The sequence below is a fragment of the Phodopus roborovskii genome, unplaced genomic scaffold, assembly GCF_943737965.1.
Source record: "Phodopus roborovskii unplaced genomic scaffold, PHOROB, whole genome shotgun sequence".
Lineage (NCBI taxonomy): Eukaryota > Metazoa > Chordata > Mammalia > Rodentia > Cricetidae > Phodopus > Phodopus roborovskii.
In genome coordinates, this window is record NW_026126470.1 from 14,442,684 (window position 1) to 14,458,137 (window position 15,454).

At 36.1% G+C, this 15,454-nt stretch overlaps 1 protein-coding gene across 16 annotated transcripts in view; it reads right to left on the bottom strand.

The window, feature by feature from the left end:
* The window catches only part of Robo2 (roundabout guidance receptor 2), a 1,084,901-nt gene that overhangs the window by 89,819 nt on the left and 979,628 nt on the right, over nt 1-15,454 (bottom strand). The gene's annotated exons all lie outside the window — the stretch shown is intronic.

The following is a 15,454-nucleotide window of genomic DNA, read 5'->3' on the forward strand; positions in this document are numbered from 1 at the left end:
GAAAGTGTAAATATCAACCTTCTACAACAATGAAAAAGATATCAAAGAGAAAATCTGGTCCTGGGTGGGTGGCTCAGAGCTCGAGCAAGACTCCCTGTTGTTTCTTACTTGCATGGACTTCTCACAACACAAAGGAAAAGAAAGAGCCCACTCTCAAACTTAAGGAGAGAAGCAAGGTTATCAGCGGGCGTACTTTAAATACTGCACATTAACATTCTATGTATTAAACACTTGCTTAGGAAACAGCTACTTCAAAATTCTCACATTCTCAAGACCAGATATAATTCCCAGTTCGGATCTGCATTTTGAATAGGCCAAGATGACAAAGGGTCAGTTTCTTGAGCAACTGTCTTCGTCCCCAAAAGTCATTGCTTCGGCACACCCAAATTTCTCTACAGTGTTACAGGACAGTGAAATAACTAGAAGGTATAAAATGACATCCCGATTCTCATATCAAGCAGTTTAACAATCAAGGCTTAGCATATGAAAAACATTGAAGTACTTGAGAAACAGGGATTGCATATAATTGTAACTAATAATACAAATATCTGCATTGAAATCATTTGTCCATTTTGATTAATGTCAGTTGGTGAGCAGTAGTCAGGCAATTGATATGTTCTCCTACTGGACACTATAAAGTCAGAAATGAAAGTTCAAGGAGTTCACAGCCTTGTGGAAAAAATAACTTTGAAATGTAGTAATGATGACACAAACAAAACACACCTAACAATGATGAACACTTCAGTTATATAGCAAATATGGTGAGACCTGATAGTGGAGTCTCCTGTACCATAGCAGCTTGGAAAACAATCTTTGTCTAGAAAATTCACATTATAAGAAATTTGAGTGGAGAGAAGCAATTGGAAAGTTGAATGATGAACACTTTCCAGGACAGTGACCACCGAAGCAGATAGAAGCAAAACCATATTTGCCAAAACACTAGAGATTGAAATTATTAACAGTGTACAAATGAAGACTCGTGAAAGGCTGCCAACTTTACTATGGATGTTCATAATCCGAATGACAGCTGCAAAGTAAACTGTCCAGAGGCTTAAACATTTGTATGAAGGTGACATGTTTGGCGTGAGGAACATTTATTCAGCAGAGTAATGCATATGGTAAGGAGGTTAGTAGTAGGAGTATTAACCAAAGAATGAGTGATCCTTAGTAAAGGAAAGAGGTGGAAATATAAATCCTAAGGATGCTTTGTATTAAAACGGGTCTAATGGTATAGAGGAAAGTGAGTGACACTAGAGAATATCCAGACACTTCCACAAGGATATTTTCATATCATGCACTTCCAGGGAAAACAATGTCCTTATCCAAGGACTTTTAGAACAGCTCTACTTTAAAAAGTTATTTAGGCTAGAAACTTAAAACCAATAAAACAGTCTTCAACCAGCTTTAATTTGTAGAACATGGTACATACAGGAAAAAAAATCCTAAACACTAGAGTCTAGAGAATTGCAACAATATGCAGTGTCCAATAAGTACAAAAAGACATTAGAACACAATAGCCCCACATAAATATACAGCCCAGTATACAACTACCACAAATTCTACCATTGCATAAACAACATGATTTCCTCAAAGGTAAAAAAAAAAAAATCAATATTTGATTGTGATGAAATTTTTGTGTTCTATTATAGTTCCTCTTTATTCAACCCACCTAACACATAGTTTGGAGACAGAAGAAAATACATTTCCTAAGTTAGATGTTTCTTTATAATAATGGGAGACTCATTCCAAAAGGTTGGAAAAACTAGATTATGGATCTGAGCAGTATGGTTGATGTTGCCTTCTACTTTTCTGGAGATCACCTGTTACTTAGATTTTCTTGTTATTTCTACCCCATTATTCTAATTGGCAGATGAACTAATATCTGCTTTCAATAAGAAAAATAACATAAATCAATATTATATAATTATAGCAGGAAAAAAACATTAAAACACAGAAGTGCCCACTTTTTTTTTCCTTTGAGAGAGCCTTTCTTTCTGTAGCTCCAGATCTCCTAGAATTCATTATGTAGACCATGCTGGCCTCAAACTCAGAGATCAACATGCCTCTGCCTCTGCCTCCCAAGTGCTTGGATTAAAGATTTGTGCTACTATGCCTGGCTTCAGAAGTGTCTAGTTTTTGGTAGATATGAAATTATAAGATTATTACCCCCCAAATTAACATTATTCTGAATTTTCTGTGTTTTGTCATTTTCTATAATTTTAAGAAATTTGAAAGGATCCATGTATAAGTATTTGCCTCTTTAAGCCCAAGAAGGAAAAATGTAATAGTGCCAAAAAACACATTACCTTCATGAAAAGTGTAACATAATTTAGTGTGCACAATCAATTCAAACTTTAAAAACTCACTTAAGTCAAAATCATTAGCACTCAAACAAAACCATATTCAGCATACTGTGTCATGTGACTTACTTGATGTGAGATTCTAAAATGTCCAAAATAAATACTAGTAGCTTGCAGCTGTAGGAGCTCTAACTAGAACCTCTTATGTAGTTTTTAAATTATAATAACTAATATGATGCATAATAGTATTATCAAATAAGGTCATATAAAAGCATATTATATTGTATAATTTACATATTATGATAAGATTCTTATGTGAACTTGAGGTATTTCTATAGCTTTCTCTAAATTTCACTTCCCAACTTAAAAAAAAAATGTTTTTCTTTTTTTTCCTCTTTTTTTAATTTTCAGTTTTATTTTACATATCAATCCCAGTGCCTTCTCCCTCCCTCTTTCCCTCTCTCTCATCCTCCAATTCCCCCTACAACCCTCCCCCACTCCACCTGCAGGATGATGCCTTCCAGGAGGGGTCATCTAAATCTGTCAAGTCATTTGGAGTAGGGACTAGGCCTTCTCTCCTTCCTCTAGGTTAAGGGAGTATCCCTCCATGGGAGATGTGCTCCCAAAGTCCTTTTGTGCACCAGGGATACATCCTGGTTCTACTGTCTGAGGTCCCTTAGACTACCCAGGCCTTCTAGCTAAGACCCATGATCAGGGGTCTGAGTCAGTCCCATGCTGGATTCCCAGCTATCAGTCTGGGGGCCCATTAGCTCCTCCTTGTTCAGGTCAGCTGTCTCTATGTGTCTCTGTAACCTGGTCTCTGCATCTGGATTCCAGTTCGGCTCAGTGTTTAGTTGTGGGTGTCTGCTTCTGTTTCCATCAGCTACTAGATGAGGGCTCTATGATGGTGGATAAGTTAGTCACTGATCTCATTATCATGGAAGGGCATTCATGGTAGCTTTTCCATTGTTGCTCAAATTGTTAATTGGGGTCAGTCTTGTACGTCTCTATACATTTCTCTAGATTGAGTTTTTTCTCCAAATCTATAATGTCTCCCTCTTTTATGGTCTATCTATCTATCTATCTATCTATCTATCTATCTATCTATCTATCTATCTTATCTATCTATCTACCTATCTCTTCTCTCCTCTATTCCTCCCCTGACTCAATCTTCCTTGTCTCCCCTTCTTTTTCTCCTAGTTCTCTCTCCACTCACTGCCCTGCCCCAGCAATCAGGAAATGCAAATCAAAACAACTTTGAGATACTATCTTTCTCAGGCCAGAGTGGCTAAAATTAGAAAAACCAATGACAATTTATGCTGGGGAGGATGTGTAAATGGAGAACACTCCTCCACTGCTGGTGGGAGTGCAAACTTGTACAGCCATTTTGGAGATCAGTATGGTGGTTCCTCAGGAAAATGGGTATAAGTTTACCACAGGACCCAGCAATCCCCCTCTTAGGCACATACCCAAATGATCCACATCCATGCAACAAAGACATCTGTTCAACTATGTTCATTGTAGCACTATTTGTAATAGCAAGAACCTGGAAGCAATTAGATGCCCCTCAACTAAAGAAGGTATAAAGAAGATATGGCACATTTACACAATGGAATACTATGCAGAAAAAAAAATGGAATCCTAAAACCTGCGGGTAAATGGATGGAACTTGAAGAAACCATCCTGAATGAGGTAACCCAGTCACAAAAAATTGGAACATGGTATGTACTCACTCATATATTGATTTTAGACATAGAGCAAAGGATCACCATCCTATAATTCACACCACCAGAGGAACTAGGATTCAAGGAGGATTCTAAGAGATTCATATATGGTCCCTCACAGAAGGGGAAAGGGATAAGATCTCCTGGAAAAAAAAATGTTTTTTCAAGATAAGTCTTCCCTGTGTAACAGTCCTGGCAGTCCTGGAACTTGCTGGCCTCAAACTCACAGAGATCTACTTGCCCTTGCCTGCCAGGTAAGAAGATCAATGGTATGAGCCATCACTGAGCACTTCAAAATCTTTTTAAAGTTGAATTTTATTTTATTTATGTGTTTCTGGATGTGCTACGTAAGTTTTTGTGCATGTGTCATGGAAGGTACAGGCCAGAAGATGGATGGTATCAGGTCCTGTGCAGCCAGAATTATAGGTAGTAGGGAAATGATATGGGTGCAGGGAACCAAACTTGTGTTCTTTTGTTTGCTTGTTTGATGAATGATTTTCTAAAATATTTTTTAACTCTACAACCTACAACTTGGTCACAGATCTTGCAATTTAATAAAGACAAGCAAATGGCCATACCATATATTTCCTTCCTGAGAACACATGATTCACTTTTTTTTTTGAGTTATAAACAGTAAATTTATTGTTTGGGATTCACATTTTTATTCATTCTACCAACCTTACTGGCTACAAATTATAAGACATCCTTCTTAGTACACAGTAGGGGAAGTAAATTATGAAATGACCCTTGGGCAATGGCCTTGACACTAAATAAACATATAAATAAACATAGCAGAGTATGATTCATGTTATTGTTGTTCTTTTGTTTTGCTTTTTTTTAAAAAAAAAAAAATAGGGCACTCAGGAGATGGAGGCACATTGATGTCTTTGTGACCTTGAGGACAGCCTGCTCTGTACACCCAACATGACATAGTGAGAAACCAAAAAATGCAGAAGATACTTGGAAAAAAGGTCAGAAAAGAACCAAAGGAAAACGTACAGTGTGGAAAGAAGCGTGATGATACAGGACAGCCACCTCTGAGCTGTGTCCTAAGCTTGATGGGTGGTGGTGAGCGTACTGGGCATGGGGGAATGAACATAGAAGGTAGAAGACTGGAATTACAGTGTTTGCAGGGGACATTGCTTTATGAGTCAGCCTACTAAGCTGAATGCGGATAGGTCTAGACAATTTATACTGGAGGTTTTCACAATTTTCCCTGAAAAAAAAGACCTATCCCAAAATATATTTTTAAGAATAACTCAGAACTGTCTTTCAGAATGACTGTTTTAGAAGCAATGTGGATGCTAATTGGAGACACTGACTAGAGAGAGGCAAAGGGTTAAAAAAAATCCAGGTAGGCATTGCACTGTGTGGAGGCACCTAAAGGAAACATGCTATCACTTAAATAAAAATAATATCCCACACTGGAGCACAACAGTTATTCCTGATGGTGCAATCTAAAAAGAACAGGAAATAACAATTTCCCACACTTTTATTATAACTGCATAAAAGATGACTATCAAATAATTTATTGGTTCTATTCAACATGCCTTGCATGAGATCTTTTCTTATGATGCATTTTTCTTCTAAGTCATTGTATGAGTATGCTACATTTCTGATGATTCTAATCACTTCTGCTAGAACTCAATTCATCGCTCTCAATGGATCGGCTGTTGTCTTAGCATTATCTTATCTCATAAAATGTTAAAGCATTTAACACAGCAAAATTCAAAGAACTCTTATTTATTTGTTTATTTTTCTTTTTTGACATATGGATCTCAGTTCCCTCTGCATCCCTTCCTCCCTCCCTCTCTTCCACACTGCCATGTACCTGACCACCCTCCCATCCCATCCCCCCTCACTCCACATGTAGGTTGATACCTTCCTGGAGGGGTCATCTAAATCTGTCAAGTTATATGGAGTAGGGACTAGGATCTCCCTCCTGACTCTAGGTTAAGGGAATATCCCTCCATGGGGAATGTGCTCCCAAAGTCCTTTTGTCCACCAGGGATACATCCTGGTTCCAATGTCCCAGGTCCCTTAGACTGCCCAGGCCTTCTAAGACCCATGTTCAGGGGGTCTGAATCAGTCCCATGCTGGCTTCCCAGCCAACAGTCTGGGGGCCCGTTAGCTCCTCCTTGTTCAGGTCAGCTGTCTCTGTGGGTTTGAAAATGTTTGACCTATTGTCACCTGAACTCTGGACATTGGGAATAATTAGAACAACCACTTCTTCTTTGGGAGACTTCCTGCCAAAGATCTATATTGCAAAATCTGTGAGGGAAGATTGGCTGAGGGTATTTATTGGGATGGGTGGGGGACTAAAATGAAAAATGACTCAATAATTCTTCTTAGGTTAACACTCCACAGTATCAGTATTTCTGCCAGTTGGAATTGAAAATGGTTTGAAAACAAGTGCTTGGGTGATGGCATCAATGGGATAGGGCAGCTAGAGGAGGCATTCCATCAACAGCTCACAGCAGTACAATTTGTGCTATGTATGAAATGGAATCCTGAGAGGTCTCTCATTATATATAGGAAACAGAATTAGGCTCTCAAGGTAGCCATTCAAAACTCACATTTAAACACACAGCAAATTAGAAAAATTGAGTTGTAGACTACAGAAGAATTCGCTCATTAGAGAAATCACAATTCTACTATATGTCTTTAAGACCAAATCTATAAAATACATATTTATAATTTCTAAAACCTGAAAACATTCGACAAATCTCTCGCAATCATGATGTACGATTCTACTTGCTCAGTCTTCCAGGTGATTTTATCTTATTGCAATGTCTTTAAGAGGAAATACAAGGAAGCCCAGTCCCACAATTCAGTGTTTAATAGGAACGTGTTAAAAAAAAATAGCTCTCTAAGAGAAGTACATTGTATGAATTCCAGACAAGCACACCCTAATATCAAAAGGTCAATTAAAATTGCAGGTCTGGGATGGTTCCGTTGAAACTGGGTTTTGAGAATTGAAATAAAATGCACAGTAAATTAGATTTGATGTCTGCTAATTTATGCTTCAATACTGCATTCAGCACAAGCTGGCTTCAATCAAAGTCATGCTACAGCACTCTTATGCTAATGCCTGCTGGTGAGTCAGAATGGGTGGAATGGAAATCAGAAAGCTGAACATGAGTCAGAAGCATAGGCCATGCTCCAGGTGGGCTTGAGGAGAGGGGAGGGGGACCTAAAGGTTAATCGCATCATGTTCAAGTTGTTTCTACAGGAAAATATGACTTTCTATGGCAACCATTAACATGGAGATAGTCATGCAGCAGTTAGCTGTAGTTAGATGTGAAAGGCAGTGGTTACAGTCACACTAAGCCTCTGTCTTTTTTTCATTATACTTTTTACCCGAATGAATTAACTTTTGATTCTGTAATAAATACTTTGAACTTACTAACTCAAGTAGAAAATACTTTTTTGTGATTTTAATATATTTTGCTTATTAAGTGATAATATGTTCTATAAGAATATTTTTAAAAGCAATCTCTTGATTGAGATTGAACTATAGATTTGTTTAATCACAACTTTTTTTTTAACATGATGGCAAAATTAACAATAACTGAGTACAAGTCAATTGGCAAGGACCATGTTAAATTATCCACAGGCATTAGTGTATTTCAAATGTAAAATTTTGTATGTCTCAACTACAACTGTTTTTACATAAAGACCATTGAGCTGAACCATTCAAAGAATGCATCAATTATTACATAAAATATTATATTGTGAATTCTAATATTGAGGAATAAATTTGACATTTGGTTTATTTCAATGTCCTATTACTAAGCTCCTAATTTAAATTGATTTGCATCATATAATAATACAACTAAACATAATTTTTATGCCTGTAATCAAACAAAACACAAAGAATTTAAGGTTGTAATTTATAATATGGTAGAATATGTGAAAGATTGCATGATGTTTTCTTTTAATAAGTGTTATTACTGATGCAACATAAAGCTATGATCTTATTCTTGTGAGGAACTAGCTTATACAACTATCTCTTGGTATACTTTCTCCAGTTCTCTCTCAAAACCATTCATGGCTTTTAAATCCGTGGCAATGAAGTCTTACGGTGTTTAATTCTGCAATATGTGTAAATTATTCTCCCATTTCTAAAAGCCAGCAGAGGGTTGCATTTCTCTTTCCCTTATATCTTTCAACTAGCTATAAAATTTCAAAATTCTGTTTTTTTTATAGCCCTTGTAACTTATATGGTTATATGCCTGTTCTTGTATTCATCAGGCCTTGGCATCTATTATCTTAACCTTGTTGACATGGGTGAACCTGAACATACTTTGACCATCTCAGTAAAAGGAACATGTCTTTACTCAAAATGTGTTTTTTCTTTACTTTCCCTTTTCTGTGTGTATTGTTTCCTGAAATATAACTTCTCTGCATTGAAATGCTGACATTATTTGCTCTAGAACATGTCCAAGTTGTGAATTCTAAATGAATGTCTAGAATATTTTTTTAAACTATTGTGAAAAAAAAATGTTCATTTTTTCACCCCATAATACTTTAAGCATCTGACATGTTCTCTCTATTGCCTGAAATAGTTTGGATGGAAGGAAAGTCAAACAGAAAATGTACTTTGAAAAAGGGAAACATTCTGAGAAATTCTGAAATTTCTGAACAGAATTCTGTTGAGTGCATTACACCAAAGTAAGAAGACCACAAACAAATACTCAGAATCTCAGAGAAACTAAAACACATGAACAAAAAGGCAGATATTATGTAGCACTGAAGCTTGGGATTTTCTGAATATCAGTTAAGTTTATCTAACCAACAAAAACAGTGAGACTGACTTCATTACATTAGAACAGATGCCAGGAGCAAGACATGAATGCTCATCTAAATGACAAATGATTTTTAATTGATAAATGATTAATTTTTCAGCTCGCTTAGTTGTACTTATTTTCACAGTTTGACATTTTTTACTTGATTTCAAAATAATTTATTAATTTTGGAATTGAATATATGTCATAAATTATTTGACTTTTAGCATATCATGACATAATTTATCTACAAAGAAGAAATTCATTTGTAATGAAAAATACAAATCAATGATACAGGATGTATAATAATTACTGTCACAAAGCCTTGCAATTGTTTTTTTTAATTTTTATCATTTCCAAGAATTTATAAATTACCAAATTGCTAAATTATATAATTCATCAATTAATTTTTTTGTCCATAGCAATTATTCTTCCAGAGGGGATAAATGATTTGTTTGCAAGCCTCTAACACTGTTAATATTTAAAAATTCTTATTTCATTTAAAATATTCAAATCTTTACCTTTCTTTCAACAAGTATCTATTATTTCTCTCTGCCTTTTCAGGGTCAATTTTTTTTTAAGGAAAGTCACTGCTGTCATAAACATGAAATATAAACAACAGTAAGTCAAATAGCATGACTATGGTGAATCAATGCCATAATCTGTGCATCTGTTTGTATTTTACTTTATATTTTACTCTTTACTAGAGGTCTTAAACATATATACAATTGCTTCAATCATTGTATGACTAAAGACAGGTTACTGCCAAGCAGTACCTCTCTAGAGTTTTGCATCACCTTTCTAGAACTCATTGATTGTAAGAAGACTAATTTCAGAGTTGTGCATAATACTTGAGATAACCCCACACCATTATTGTATTTAACTTAGAATATTATGGCTACAGCAGGCAATGAAGTCAGCCAGTAATGTTTTTGTTAAATCTAGTATGACCATAAAATGAGAAAGGCAATTTCTTAATTGCTACAAAGAATAAGAGTGGACGTGATTCTGAGGATAGTGAAAGAAAGGAGGGGAGGTTGACCTGGAAAAAGGAAAGTAAGGGTATTCATCACAGAGGGACAACACCCACTCTCACTATGCCCCATCCATTGCTACACCTGCTTCCTTTGTTGACAATGGCAGCTTAATTCATCCTGTTGTCTTTGTGGTTTTGATAAACTGAAGGATTGTATGAATGGAGTCATGCAATTTTTAAAATAAATGTTCTTTAGAAAATTAATGGAAATTTCCTGAATAATGTTATTAAATATTTCTACATTGCAATGGATATAATAATTAAGTCAAAACTAAGACAGACATGTTTATGGAGAACTTTAAACTTCATTAGATTTCAGATGACTAAGGCAGAGGTACTCTCAATTATAGGTAAGCAGAGGGAGTCATGTAAGCAAAATAAATTATCCTGTGTTTTAACAGGCAAGTGTCAGAGAACTTTCGTTTATACATAAGTAACAAGCTGGGACCTCCTGTGAAAAGTATGTTAATACTTTAACAAATTTCCATTTTCATTCTGAGTTTTCCATGTTTAATTTTTTTGTAATTTATAAATATGTACCTTGGCACTTTTAAAAGATATGTTATTATTTTATATTCATTAGCTTCAATTTTTCACATAATATAACTTTATCATATTACCTTCCCTTTATCTGCTTTCCTGATTAAGATTGTGGTGATACAATAATAAAATTTTGCTATTAATGGTACTATTAATTTTCAAGGGAAATGGCTTTATATTTTCAAAGCCTATTTATTTAATAAGAGCCTATCCATGTGAACTGCAAAGACAAAAATCTCATTTTTTTGCCTTTTTTTAATTTAATTTATTATTTTACAAATCGATCCCAGTTCCCTCTCCTTCTCTCCTTCCTCCCTCCCTCTCTCCCTCCCTCCCTTCCTTCCTTTTACCCTCTCTACCTCTCACATGCACTCTGACCACCCTTCCCTCTCATCCCCCCACCCCAATTCCATATGTAGAGCAATGCCATCCAGGTGGGGTCATGTAGATCTGACAGGTCATTTGAAGTAGGGACTAGGACTTCTCTCCTGTCTCTAGATTAAGGCAGTTATCTCTCCATGGGAGGATGTGTTTGCAAAGTCATTTTGTGCACCAGGGATACATCCTGGTTCCACTGTCTGAGGTCCCTTAGACTGCCCAGTTTTTAACCAACAAAAGAATAATAAAGAGTGCTGGAAAGCAACCCTAAATTGGCCTAAACTCTTAAATTGTGAAGTATGTGTAGTAGAAGGCTCTGGGATATTGGGAATGAGGAAGGAAACCCATAGCTTACGGGGTGATTCTTCAAGTAAATGGTGAGACAAGACATCCATTTTCACTCACTTAACCTGTCAGCTTGCCAGAACTGTCATGTCAGCACTCCAGCTACACCAGGAAGCATGCTCACATTCCATTATCTCAGTTTTTGAGAAAGGCTGCACAAGATGCCAATCAGAAAAAGCAGAAGCAAAAAAAAAAAAAAAAAACTTGGAACGCAGGAACAAATGTCCTGAAACCAAAGGTTTGCTTAGTTAACAGAATTTTAATAAGCAATTGCAATGTTTCTTAATAACATTAATTACACGCTTAGTAAAGCACCGTCCTAACTCATTAGTGCTTTCTTTCTGTTGCATTTTATCTCCTACCAACAGAATGGGGGGATATAAGACTGGTCTGTTACTATGAATATTGCTTGAATTTTTTATGGCACTATTTATTTAAAGCTGTCTGAATAAACATTTTCCAGGCAGCTACTACCTATGTATGCATATGTGTTAGCAAGTAACTGTACCAACATTTGGCATGCCCCTGGAACATGCTACATGTTATGCTACAGCTAAGAGACAAGCGATAAGGACAACTTTCTAGTGAAGCATCAAGACCTTTGTAGAGCATTTGAAAACAGCATTAACAGTAAATTTCAGAATTTACTTGCCAGAAGTATCTAAAATACATAAATTCAGTATTCAACTGATTCTACTAGTTTATATATTTAATGAACCCAATCATGGACCAGTCCTCTGAAGAACATAATATATTTAAATAAGTTCTGGAATAATTCAGATGACACATGTAACGGGCACAGTATGTATTATAGAATTGTGTATTATAGAACTGTTAAAATCAACATCGCCTTACGACACTGTCTAAAATTATCATTATTGCTAAAAAATAAAATGTTTACGTTCTTGTAAGGTATACCTCAAATGGTAATACGATTTATTCATCTTTTATTAGTTTGGAGATGAGCATTTACAACCTTAAGAGTTCTGATACAGTTTTTAAAGTACAATATTAAGACACATGGCTTTCATTTTATTTACATATAGAGCTAGTATAAAAATGTATACTTTTGCTATCTAGTTTCTGTAAAGGAATAATGCTTGTTCTTCCATTTCTTGCTATTGAACTGAAGAAAAGAAGTTAATAATGTGAGAATTCTACCATAACCCCAAAACCACAAAATTTAAAACATTCTGCTTACCAGTCAAGTGTAGAGGAGAGTGAGACTCCCTGCCGGATACCTGTATATCACAGCTCTGTCCTCGTTCAAGTCTTACTTCACAGAAATACCTTTCAATGTCACAAAAGGCTATTCTTTGATACTTTGTGACCTGGAGTCAAGTGTGACACCTAACAAATAAGTCACCACTGTGCAGGACACTAATTAAAATTTAGGAGGCAGAGAAGAACTTACTAAAAGAGTCAAGCTTACTGTGATTGGCTTGACTCTGAATGGTCCAGTCCAAGTAACTTTCATTTCCCAGTGCTCTTTCTATGACTATGTTATTGCTACACAATGTGTTTTCTGAAGATGCTATTAATGAGTTGATGTTAAGACCATTACACTAATTAGATGAGCCTAAATGATCATGTGAGATTTTTAAAGACGGGTGCTGTTTCTAAAAAAAGGAGCTGTTCCTCTAGGTCACATCAGAGCAGTATGATATAAAATGTTCATGGTGCTTTGGATAAGAATGGACCCCATAGAATCTCATATATGAATGCTTGGTTCTCTGTTGGTGAAATTCTTTGGACAGAATTAGGAGGTGTGGCCTTATTGGAGGTATGAACTGAAGGTGGGCGTTGGAGTTTTCAAAAGCCTTCATCATTCCCAGTTAGCTCTCTCTGCCTTGTGCTTGTGGATCAAGATGCAAGCTCTCAGCTACTGCTCCACAATCATGCCTGTTACCACGGCCCACACCATAATATCAGGTCATATACTGTAATCCTCAGAAACCATGCACCTCAAATTAAACACTTTCTTATATATGGCACCTTGGTCATAGGGTCTTGTCACAGCAACAGAAATTCTCTAATACAACACAGAAAAATTCTGAGGTCCTGCATTTAACTGGTTAAAAGGTGAGAGATCAAAACGGGATTTAAGTTTTAGAGCAGTATATCAGCTAATTACCCACTTAATTAGTGACAAAGGAAGATAGTAATAATTGTGAAATAATGAACCCACAACTTCCAAAACTACCAAAGAAGCAAAAACACGTTAGAAACCTGCCCATTGTCTAAATCAGACTGTATACAGAGCAAAAGAAATCTCCATAAAAATATACCAATCACAATTATAAAAAAATAAGCCAATGGCATAAAGAAATAGGTGATTGAAATGTCAAGTTTCACAAGGAAATGAGAAAAGCAGAAAAAATAAACAAATAAAGAGTATTTAAATAACAAAAGTGTCCGTAGTATACAAATGGTCTTTGGGAGCCCAATCCACATAGAGGAATACTCCTTCAGCCTAGACACATTGGGGGAGGGACGGGGCCCTGCCAAAAATGACATGACAGACTTTGAAGACTCCCCATGGAAGGCCTCACCCTTTATGCAGAGCAGAAAAGGGATGGGATAGGGAGTTGGTGAGGGGGAACAGGGGAGTATGGGAGGGTGCAGAAGCTGGGATTGGCATGTAATCCAAGCTTGTTTCTAATTTCAATATTTAAAAAAAAAAAAGAAATAGCAAGAAGTGCTTCATAACTGTAACTGATCATGCTACCATTAAATTCTATGTCAGTGTATGACCAGAACTAGCAAATGTGTGGAAATAAATATGTCCACAAAGATTTCTGTTTAAGATAATGACTCTTCTTTAGAAAAGTACTGTGTGTGTGTGTGTGTGTGTGTGTGTGTGTGTGTGTGTGTGTGTGTGTGTGTGGTGTGTATGTTGTATTACTTGCATGTATCTGTGTTCTTTAGATATGTACAGGGCCCGCGGAGGCTAGGAATGGATATGGATCACCATGAATTTGAGTTACTGATGGTTGTGAGCTGCCATGTGGGTGCAGCGAGAGGAGCACATGCTCTCAACCGCCAAGACACTTCTCTAACACTGTTTCCTTAAGAATAAACCATTTAATATTGTTTTTGAAATAACATTTCATTCTGGAAAAACATAAATACTGGCATGGCACATTCTGTCAAAATGTAGCAAACGTTTTAGTGACTGAATGGGTTAAAGGTTTAGGAATTTTTATGAAGTTATACGTGGTGTTTGCTGATGGTGATTTCCAGAAGTTACACCTGATGCACTCAGCTTTTCCTCTGTATAGTTGAGGCAATTTGCAGCTAGCATATGGTACATGAGACAGAACAGGGAAGAGCGCTCAACATGGCAGCTGGTAGATTTGACAGTTCTTTTCCAAATTACTCATCATGTTTTGAATTGCTGCTAGGAAAGAAAATGTGTTGCCCATCTCCAAAATAGATGTTCATTTTTATTTTTATGCTACAGAACGACTTCCAATAAGAAAATAAACCAGATGGTTACAGGGAAAGAGGTGGGTTCCCTGTGGAGACTGTTTCCTCATTGTCAGACATTTCTAAGTAAACAAATGAATACTTCACTAGTCATAGTTAGCTCTGCCCTCACAGGCAATTTTTGCTTTTTCCTGTGAACAATGCCTTTGGAACAGTGTCAAAAGTCAAGGAGGAAGACATGGTGAGTTCATTATCAAAGTGGCATTGATCTGGATTTAGTGCTAACTCAGAATAGAGCAGACAGATAGGCAGGCTCTTTCTGAGATAACAGTGACATTACAAACGAGTAACTAATATGGAGAACACTTCTCTAAAATGAGTATGCAATTGATGGCTTTCAAAATTACTTTCTACAGCAGAAATCCAATCAAATTTATATAGAATGTCAAAATACAACAAGTGCATGTAATTCAAACTGTGACCTGTGTGGTGTAGTAAACTTGTCATAAACTCAATTGAATCTTCTAAGTCAGGACAAATTCTTACTATGAAGTTTTCAAGTAGTTTTCAAATTTGGCTTTCTAGAAGCTTCTTCTGAAATAACAAAGTGATTGTAATCTGGATGCTTAAGCCCTTCAGAATCTCACCTTGATTTATACTTTTAACATGCAAGTAACCAGAAACAGTTTTCTAGGTTACATATTTGCAAGAAAATATATTCCCCTATTTACACTAGAATTGAAAGGAATTTTCTCACCTCCCGATGATTTAGTTTTAGAATGTTCTTTATTTCTAAAACCTTCAAAGACTCTGACTCCACTAAAAAAAATGAATAATAATGAGTTTTCAATGATGTGTTTAATTCATTTTTTCAATTGGTGTGATCCTTTTAGCCTCATTATAAAAGTTTTAATG